Here is a 10565-nt window from a genome sequence, read left to right as displayed (position 1 = left end):
AATCTGTAACTGTGGACAGAAAGCATGCTCAAACACCCTAAAGCACTGGTGAAATTTTAAAGAAAATTTAAAGAAGGAAGAAATCCTGTCCACTCTGGGAATGCATGATTGATAAAGGGGGAGAAAGATTCAAGACAATGTGGACATCCGTAGAGGCCAGCTGACAGAATGTAGCCATGACAGGGCTTCTGAGACAATGTAAAGCTAGAGGACTACAGAGCAATAGACTTGTTCAATCTCTGACACTTGGGCCAGCCACCCAAATCACATTTGTTTTCTTAAACTATTTCAGGAGATCAAGGCACTACGGGCAGTTGTACAAGTAAGTACAGTAGAGGGCCTCCAGGAGGATGTCTTTTAAAAGATCCAAGGAAGACCCCCTTCTCCAAATCTCTCCCAGCCCAACAGTCATTGTTCATGCAATGACAGGTGATTCATTATTTGGTTCTCCACAGATGTTAGGTAGACACATAGAATATCAATCATGACAGAAACTTAAGAGGTCAGTCTTCTACTCAATACAGGTATCTCCTCAAGAACATCTCCAAGATATGTTTGGTTAGAACCTGCTTAAACATGAAATCCCCTCTATTTCTGAACAGCTCTAGACATTTCAAAGTCTTATCTATTCCAATTCCAATTTTTACCCATGAGAACTAGTTCTACCCTCTGGATTAACAAAAAACCTGTCTAAACTCTCTTCCAGCTTTCCAATATTTGAAAACAGCTGTCAAGTTCAACCGAGTATGTTCTTCTCCAAACTAAACAAACCCTGCTTGCTCACTCATCCTCATTTTCCAGAGTCCCCAATTAAAATGGCAAATACCTGACTCCCACACCTGCCATTTCTAAAAAATGAAGAAGGTGGGTGGTGTCATGTATTGACTCAGAAGAAAGTGAGGGAGATTGAAGGAGTGATGGTCAAAATACCACTTGACTTACTTTTCAATTTTCAAAACCCAGCTGGGCTAGCACAATTCTTCATAAAATTAATTTAAGAATTATATCTGCCTAATTACCAAAGAAGTTCTTGACACAATACTTTAACATCAAAAAGATTCCACAAAACTCCAGTGGGTGAGAAAACCTATATGAGAAGAACACGCATACTATATGGATCAATAAATACATCTATTGCCCCCACACTAAAGGCCCTATACATTAAAGATTAAGATTTTTCTTTTTAAGAACTAGTACTATTAAAATGAAAGTGCATCCTAGAGAGGCATCTTTACTGAAGTTCAACATAGACATGATTCTTAAAACAGAAAATTCTATTTCCTGGGCCCTCTGTGTCCAGGAGACTTGCTAAATGTGGAATGGCATTCACAGATGAATTCAGAAGAAGCAACCCCAGAAACACAGGAGTGCTGAGACTGAAAGACGTACATGTGTTGCATCACAAGTCTGGTTATGAAGAAAGGCTTGATCGTGGCCAGATATTTACCCCTTGGAATAATATTGTTGCAAGACTTCCTCCCCACAGAATGAAATCCCTTCTTTTCTACTCCCACGGCATGAAGGTTGCTTTGAGTATTTGTTCTCTCAGCGGGTACATGCAGAACGCTTGGAGCTATTTTTCTCTTTAAAAATGTTAGAAATTTCTCTTTCTCTTCTTTCCATATGACTGATACTTGATATAACATTCTTAAAGTATCAGGCAATATACCCTAAGGGACCAGAGGAGAAGACATGAAAATTAGCAAAATGTTTCACTTTACAAAATCACTACAGTCTGCTGCACAAGACAAAGGGTCTCATTAGGGGGGAGTGCCTATCTATGTCAAAGCAGTAATATAGATAATAATAATAACTGACACAATTTGTTTTTTGTTTTTTGTTTTTTTAAAAAATTTTATTTTGTCGATATACATTGTGGCTGATTATTGCTCCCCATCACCAAAACCTCCCTCCCTTCTCCCTCCCCCCCTCCCCCCCAACAATGTCCTTTCTGTTTGCTTGTCGTATCAACTTCAAGTAATTGTGGTTGTTATATCTTCTCCCCCCCCCCGGTTTTTTTTTTTTTTTTTGTGTGTGTGTGTGTGTGTGTGTGTGTGAATTTATATATTAATTTTTAGCTCCCACCAATAAGTGAGAACATGAGGTATTTCTCTTTCTGTAACCGACACAATTTGAATAATTACTCTGTGCCAGGTCCTGCTCTAAATGCTTTATGTGAATTAACTCGGTTAGCTCTCAGAACAGCCCAACAAAGTAGGCACTATTCTTATCCCATTTGATAAGTGAAGAATGGGCGTAGAGAGGTTAAGCAACTCATAAGGTCACATAGGTGGTACATAAGTGGCGGTACCAGGATTCAGGACATTGGGTCCCAGAGCCGATGCTCTTACCATTTTCCTGTATCAGCTCCACATATGTATGCTGTGTATCACATGATATATATGATAAGAGTCACATGAGACCAATTTTGTTTCAATGCCAGCCAACTGTATCAACAACCTTAAACTTGTTCCTCCATGGCCAGAATGTTCCTGACTGGCTCTTAATTTTACCCAGCAGAACTGGCATCATCCTGGCTCAGAGCCTGGTCAAAGCCCACAGAGACTCCTCATCACCATTGGGTGGCAATATTGTCACATGGAGCCACCAGGATGAAATGAAGGCCTGGCACCCTCCCTGCAGGTGGAAAGACCTCATCACCTTACAGACAGGTCATTCTGGATAGCCCCAAGAATACAAATTCTCTCCTATTCTGAAAGCATCCAGGATAATCCTGCAAAAAGAGAGAGGAATCTGAATTAGGAGCATGCACAGGAAACTATTCATCTAAGTGATTCTTCCCCTGTCCTACCACAGTATCCTTGTTATGTCTCAATCATAAATTAGACGTTGGTCTTCCCACAAAGGCATGTCTTTTTTAGGGGCAGAAACACTACCACCTTTGTACCCACAATTTTACTAGCCTATGGTAGATGTTGAATAAACAGATGAATGAATAAATTTCCGTTCTTTAGAAGCAATCAATTCTACTTCAAGGAACTAAGGAAGATCTGCAAAGTCATCTGTAGTTGTCCAAAATGAATCCAGACTTCACTGGTGCCTCGAGGGTGAATTCAGTTACCCAAGGATACTCCAAATAGAATAAACCAAAGAAAGCCTCCCAAGCCATCCTGGTGTGTACCCTTGAAACTGCAATTCCCAATCTTCCCTTATACTGACTTAGCCCTTTCACAAAAGGGTCATACCTTAAGCAGAACAAGCGTCAAGCTGACCTCTGGGTAATTTCAACAAAATCGGCCCAGTAATTGATACAGTCGAGGGTTTTCCTAAATAATAATAGTAACCTACAATAACCCAAGAGCAGAGGCACCATGTGACACTCTAGAAAAGGGACCCACACTTGTCTGAAATCTAAGAAGCTTTGAGGAAGGTCCTCTAACTCAAAATATTTTTAATAGCCTGTCATACATGTGTGTGAAATCCCAGTGTTAGTGCTAGGCTTTGGAGATTAAGTAGATAATTTATGCTACATCCAGAAACCAGTTAGGTTTTTTGACCATGAAAAGGGAAGGAAAGAGATGATTTCAAGACTGTCTATTCTTCCAATTTTTAAGTAAAAATTAATAAAAAATCTTAAATATATACTTTTTAAGAAATTTTACTAGATACTTATAAAGGTCAGAATTAGAAAAACATTTTTTCCCTTTTTAGAACTTCGTTAAATATCAAGGACTTGCTTTCTTAGTTATAGATACACGAGGCTCTGTCTACCCTTTTAGTAACAGCATGTTGATGAAAGGCTAGTAAGCCACACTCCTCTCACCACTTAAGAAAAAAAAAGCATGGTTTACTTTGATGAGTACAAAAGAATATAAATTCATTATGGAGAATTTGGAAAATATAGAAAGTTCTGAAGAATATCTAAGACATCATCTTTATTGATTTTTTTGATGCATGTTCTTCCATATTTCTTTTTACATATTTCATATATACACAAATACATATACATATATAATTTCTTATGAAATATAATCTACATCTCTTCACATTTCTTTTTTCTTATTTCTTCATGTCTCCTATATTTTCTCTACTTTCAGACTCTCTCCGTGTGCAATCTGAAATCTCTCTTTAGGCACCCATACATGAGCCTATCTGTTTAGCTTTCACACATTTAGAGAGGCAATAGCCATTCAAAACATGATCCTCCCCTAGACAGACAGGCACGTAGGTAGGTAGATAGATAAATAGGAAGGAAGGAAGGATTAATGTTTTGTTTGCTTATGTAGATCTTTTGGATATCTTAAGTAGATTTGTAATTTTCAGTAGAAAAAAATTTTCCTGCCCCCATTTTAGATTCCGTAAGGATCAGTCATCCTTCCCATTGCATTACCATCACTTTTTCTTATTTCTACAGAAATGATTCATGAAGCCCGCAAATTTAGGCCTAATTATTTGCATTGACCACAATTTAGATTGGCTGTTTCTACACAACTTCTAGGGAAAGTCCTTTATTTCCTATTTCCTAATCACTTTTCAGTTCAGTATCATATATCCAGGCTAGGAGGAACTCTGAAGTACATTCTGCTCTGCCTCATGTGTCTTCCCTTCCCCCTACCCTGTGCTTCACTCTGTGTCTGAAATCCTTTTAAACGTGCTTCCTTGGTGGCCATCTAGCCAAGATGGGCCATCCTCAATGACAGGAAGCTCACTACCTCTTCAGGTGACCCAGAACATTTTTACAATGCTCCAACAATTAAAATACCTGTCTCTCTGTCACTCTCACCTGTTGCTATTTCTAACTGCTGAAGTCTCATAGAACAATTTAATCATGAAATTGTCTGCATAAAAGCCCTTTAGAAAGCAATTCTATTTACAGTAGCACCAAAAAGAATAAAATACTTAGGAATAAATGTAACCAAGGAGGTGAAAGGCTTGTAAACAGATAACTACAAATAATTGTCAAAAGGAGCTAAAGACACCCATAAATGGAAGACATCTTGTGTTTCATGGATTAGAAGGTTTAAAATTGTTAAGACATCAATATTACCCAAAGCAATCTACATGTTTAATGCAATCAGTATCAAAATACCAGTGATGTTTTTTGCAGAAATAGAAAAATCCATCCTAAAATTTATATGAAAATCGAAGGACTCCAGATAGCCAAAACAATCTTAAAAATGAACAAAGCTGGAGGTATTACACTTTCTGATTTCAAAACTTACTACAAATCTACAGTAATCAAAACAATGTGATACTGGCATCAAGACAGACATACAGATTAATGGATACAGCTGAGAGTCCAGAAATAATCCCATACATCTGTGTTCAATTGATTTTGACAAGGGTTCCAAGACCATTCCACAGGGATAGAATAGTCTTTTCAGCAAATAATGCTTGAACAACTGGATAGTCACAGGGAAAGCAATAAAGTTGGATCCTTACTGTATTAGTCCATTTATGTTGCTTATAACAAAATATCTGGAACTGGATAATCTGTAAGAAAATGAAGTTATTGCTTACAATTTCAGAGGCTGGGAAGTCCAAAATCCAGGGAACACATATGGTGCAGGCTTTGTCCTGGTGGTCTCTACAGTGACTCAGGATATCACATGGCAGATAGTAGAGATGAGAGAAAGAGAACTTCTCATGTGTTCTTCCTTTGAAAGCCCTCAGAACCACTCCCATGACCACCATTAATCCTTTCACTACAGCAGAGTCCTCATAATCTAGTCACGTCTTCAAGGCCCCACCATAACAGGATTTCCCACCCTCTTAACACTGTCACAACGGGGACCAAACCTCTAACACACTAAACTTCAGGGGGGCATAATTCAATCCACTGCATTCCACCCCAGGCCCCCCAAAACTCATGTTGTTTTCACATACAAATACATTCATTTAATCCTCAAAGTCTTATCTTGTTTCAACTTAAAAGTCCAAAGTTCATAATCCCATCTAAGTCAAAACAAGTTATCTACTTCAAAGATACAATGGTGAGACAAACATAGGGTACATATTCCCATCCAGAAGGGAGAAACAGGCCAAAAGAAATGGGTAACAGGTCCTAAGCAAGTCCAAAACTCAGCAGGGCAGGCATTAAATCTCAAAGACGGCAAATCATGTACCTTGACCCCATGTTAGATGTCCTCTGCACACTGGTGCAGAGATTGGGTTCCCAAGTCCACAAGCAGCTCTGCTTCTGTAGCTTTCCTGGTCTGAGGAGATGCTTCAGTTCTCACAGGCTGGTGTTGCACAGGGGTAGCTCCACAATTCTGTCTCTATGGCAGCTCCACTCCCACAGCTCCACTAGGCATGGCCTTGATGGAGTTTTTCTGCTGCAACTCCAACTCCACATTTCATCTTGGCATTGCTCTAGCAAAGCCTCTATGTGGTGAATCCACCCCCACAACAGGTCTCTTCCTGGGCCCCCAGACTTTTCCATACATCCTTTGAAATTGGGGCGGAGGCTCCCAAGCTTCCACAGCTCTGGCATTTTGCAAGCCTGCAAATACCACTAAGGCTTCAGGCTTGTAGGTACAGCTACACCTGGGGCCAATTTTGCCACAGCTGGAGCAGCCAAAGCAGCTGGGGTACTAGTGCCCGGACCAGCATCGGGAAGTGGCCCTAGGCAGTGAGCCTGTGGAGGATGCCACAGGCCTGTTCCCTGAGACCATTCTGTCACCTTAGGCCTCTGGACATCTAATGAAAGAGGAAGCCTCTAAAATGCCTTCAATGTCTTTTTTCCCTTCCTTTCATAATCCCTTTCTTCTGTACTAATCTCCTTAGCAAACAGTCGCCCGGCTGCACCACTGCATTTATCTCCTGAAAACGCTCTTTGCTTCTCTACCACATGGCCAGGTTGAAAGTTTTCCAATTTTTTGCCCTCTGCTTCCTTTTGAATTATAAATTCTGGCTTTATGTTATGCCTTTTCTGCCATAACTCAGCATAGGCTTTTGCAAGTAGCCATGCAACTTCCTGAATGATTTGCTGCTTAGAAATTTCTTCTGCCAAATAATCCTGGGTCAGCACCTTGAAGTTCCACAATCTATAAAACTTTGGAGCATGAACAGAATGCAGCCAAATTTCTTGTCTGTTCATAGCAAGGGTGATCTTTGCCCCAGTTTCCAATAAGTTCCTTCTCATTTATACCTGAGATCCCCTTAGAATGGTCTTTACAATCCATGTTTCTATCAGCATTCTGTGCACCATCATTGAACTAGTCTCTAAGAAGTTCCAAACTTTCCTTGGTTTTCTTGTATTCTAAACTTCCACCAGAAGCTAGGTTTTTTCTAGCCTACTCCTGCAAATTCTTCCAGCTTCTCCTCAACATCTAGTTCCAAAGCCACTTCCATACTTTCAAGTATTTGTTATAGGCAACACCCCACTTCTCTGGTACCAATTTTCTGTATTAGTCCATTTCTGTTGCTTTTCACAAAATACTTGTAACTAGGTACTTTGTGAGAAAATGAAATTTATTGCTTACAGTTTCAGAGGCTGGGAAGTCTAAAGTCTAGGGAACATATCTGGTGAGAGTCTTGTCTTAGTGGTGACTACAGCAACTCAGAGTATCACATGGCAGATGGTGGAGCTGAGAGAGAGAACTTCTCATGTGCTCTTCCTTTGAAAGCCCTCAGAACCACACCCATGACTACCATTAATCCACTCACTATGGCAAGGTCCTCACAATCTTATCACCTCTTCAAAGTCCCACCTTTCAATTGCCATAACAGGATTTCCCACCTCTTAACACTGTCACAATGGGGACCAAGCCTCCAACACTTTAAACTTTGGGGGCACACAATTCAATAAACTGCTCTTACTTTATACCATATAACCATATATAAAAATTAACTCAGAATTGATCAAAGACCCAAACCTAAGACCTAAAACTATAAAACTCTTTGAAGAAAGCATGGGAAAAAGCTTCATGATTTGGCAATGATTTTTTGATATGATACCAAAAGCACAGACAACAAAAGAAAAAATAGACATGTTGGACCACATCAAAATTACAAGCTTTTGTGCATCAAAGAACACTATCAACAGAGTGAAAGGTAATCCGCAGAATGGGAGAAAACATCTGCAAATCATATATCTGATAAGGGGTTAGTATCCAGAATACAGTTAACCCTTGGATCACACAGGTTTGAACTGCATCTGCATGGGTCCACTTATTCACAGATTCTTTTCAATAAATACTGTATAGTACTGTAAATGTATTTTCTCTTCCTAATGATTTTCTTAACATTCTTTTTTCTCTAGCTTACTTTATTATAAAAATATAGTATATAATACATATAACACACAAAATATGTGTTAATCAAATGCTTATGTAACTGGGACAGTTTCCAGTAAACAGTAAGCTACTAGCAGTTAAGTTTGGGGGGAGTAAAAAGTTATATTCAGATTTTTGACTGCGTGGGGGTTTGGTGTCCCTAAGCCCTGCATTGTTCAAGGGTCAGCTGTATACAAGGAACTCTCACAACTTAAAAAACAATGAAAAAAACTCAATTCAAAAATGGGCAAAGGATTTGAATTGACATTTCTCTAAAGAAGATATACAAATGCTCAATAAGCACATGAAAAGATACTCAACATCAGTAATCATTATGGAAATGCAAATAAAAACTGCTATATGATACCACTTCACACTCATTAAGATTAACAAAATAATAATGAGTGTTGTGGAGGATATGGGGAAATTGGAAGCTTCATGCACTGTTGGTAGGAAAATAAAATAATGCAGCCACTATGGAAAACAGTATGGCAGTTCCTAAAAAAATGAGAAATAGAATTATTACATGATCCAGTAATTCCTCTTCTGAGTATATACCCAAAAGAACTAAAATCAGGGTCTCAAAGAGATTTTTACACCCATGTTCATGGCAGCATTATTCACAATAGCCAAAAGTGAAAATAACCCAAGTCTCCACTGACATGTGAGTGGATAAACAAAATGTGGTACATTCATACAATGGAATATTGTTCAGCCTTAAAAAAGAAGTTAGTTCTGACACATGCTACAACATGGATGAACCTTCAGGACATTATGATAAGTAAAATAAGCCAGTCACAAAAGGACAAATTCTGTTGATCGCATGTATGTGAGATACCTAAAATAGTAAATTCATAGTGAAAAAAAAGTGCAATGGTGCTTTTCAGGGGATGTGGCAGGAAAGAATTGGGAGTTGTTGTTCAGTGGGCACAGTGAGTAAACACATCTGTTTCTTTCAACTGTTCTTCATGTGACATGAATCAAGTCCATTCATACCCCACTCTGGTCACTCTCCTCTGAGTGTTCTACAGCCCCTGTAGCCCCATTTAATACATAGGCCATAGACCTCAACATGACACTGACCAGTTAAGAATGGAAAAAAGCCAATCACCTCCTTTAATATAGTTACTGGACTATTGATAATGCAACCAGAGTTCCTACTAGTTTATTAAAATACTGCTAATTCCTATAGAGCTAACTATCCAACTAAAACCCTAAGTTCTTTCCAAATGTGCTGCCTCTAAAACATTTTATTGGTTAGAACTCTTTCAGTGATTAAAAAGAAAACCAAAACAAACATACAAATCTATGCAATCTACTCACTAAAGCAAACAAGGAATTTATTGGTACACATAAAAAATGTTCTAGACATGGTGCTGGCTTAAGGTGTGGCTTGATTCAGGAGCTCAAAGGACATCACCAGATCTCAACTATTTCCTTCTCTTGACCCAGTTCTGCTCTTCTTGTGATGTCTTCATTCTTCTTAACAGGCTCTCCACCCATAAGATGTCACCAAGTAGCTCCTAGGTTCATGGGTAGGGGAACAAAGTAAGAGTACTGTTGCCAACAATCCCAGCCAAAGTATCATTGCTTTTCATGAGCTCCAGTTGGGTCACATTCCTGAACCAGTCTCTGTGGTCAGGATAGCGCTACTGCTGAGTGGCCTAGATCTAGGTCATATTTTTTGCCCCTGAATGTTCAGTCAGTTCTACTGAATCAACCCGTGGGTTCAATCACCTTTCAATTAGTTCAACGGGGTATTTTATGGACTAAGGTATGTTACCCTATGTTCAACCCTATTAAATTGGATCTTATTAGAATCCTTCTTGCAAGATATTTTAGGGATCCTATTCTATCAGACAATGCATTCATTATTTCTCCCAGCTGTACATATTCCCCAGGGTGATAAATGTGCCTTACATATTTTATTGCACTCAGTGATGAGCAGGTTGTAAGCACTTTTATATATATTACATAAGTACAGTATATAACATACAGACTATTAACACAGAGCTCCTCAATCCACCACCAGGAGCTTCCTTCCAGAGTGATGCTACCAGCATCTTCAGATGTGGTCATACAACCAGATACCAGGCCCATATTTGTCCTCAGGTCTGGGCCCTATTTCTTATGCCCTCAGGTATTGTGAGCAATCAACAAAATATCTATACTCCTGGGAAGGTTTCTAAAAGAGAGTTAATGTTCCATGCAATGTATGGATTCTTTATTAACCATTATCAGCAAGGGACTTTTTCCACTACATGTACCAGATTTCTAATGTTCTGTAAGCAAGCCAAAGAAAAGTAGCACTAATAGTACCCGAGTATA

The sequence above is a fragment of the Cynocephalus volans genome, chromosome 2, assembly GCF_027409185.1.
Source record: "Cynocephalus volans isolate mCynVol1 chromosome 2, mCynVol1.pri, whole genome shotgun sequence".
Taxonomy (NCBI): domain Eukaryota; kingdom Metazoa; phylum Chordata; class Mammalia; order Dermoptera; family Cynocephalidae; genus Cynocephalus; species Cynocephalus volans.
This window is presented reverse-complemented; position numbering follows the sequence as displayed.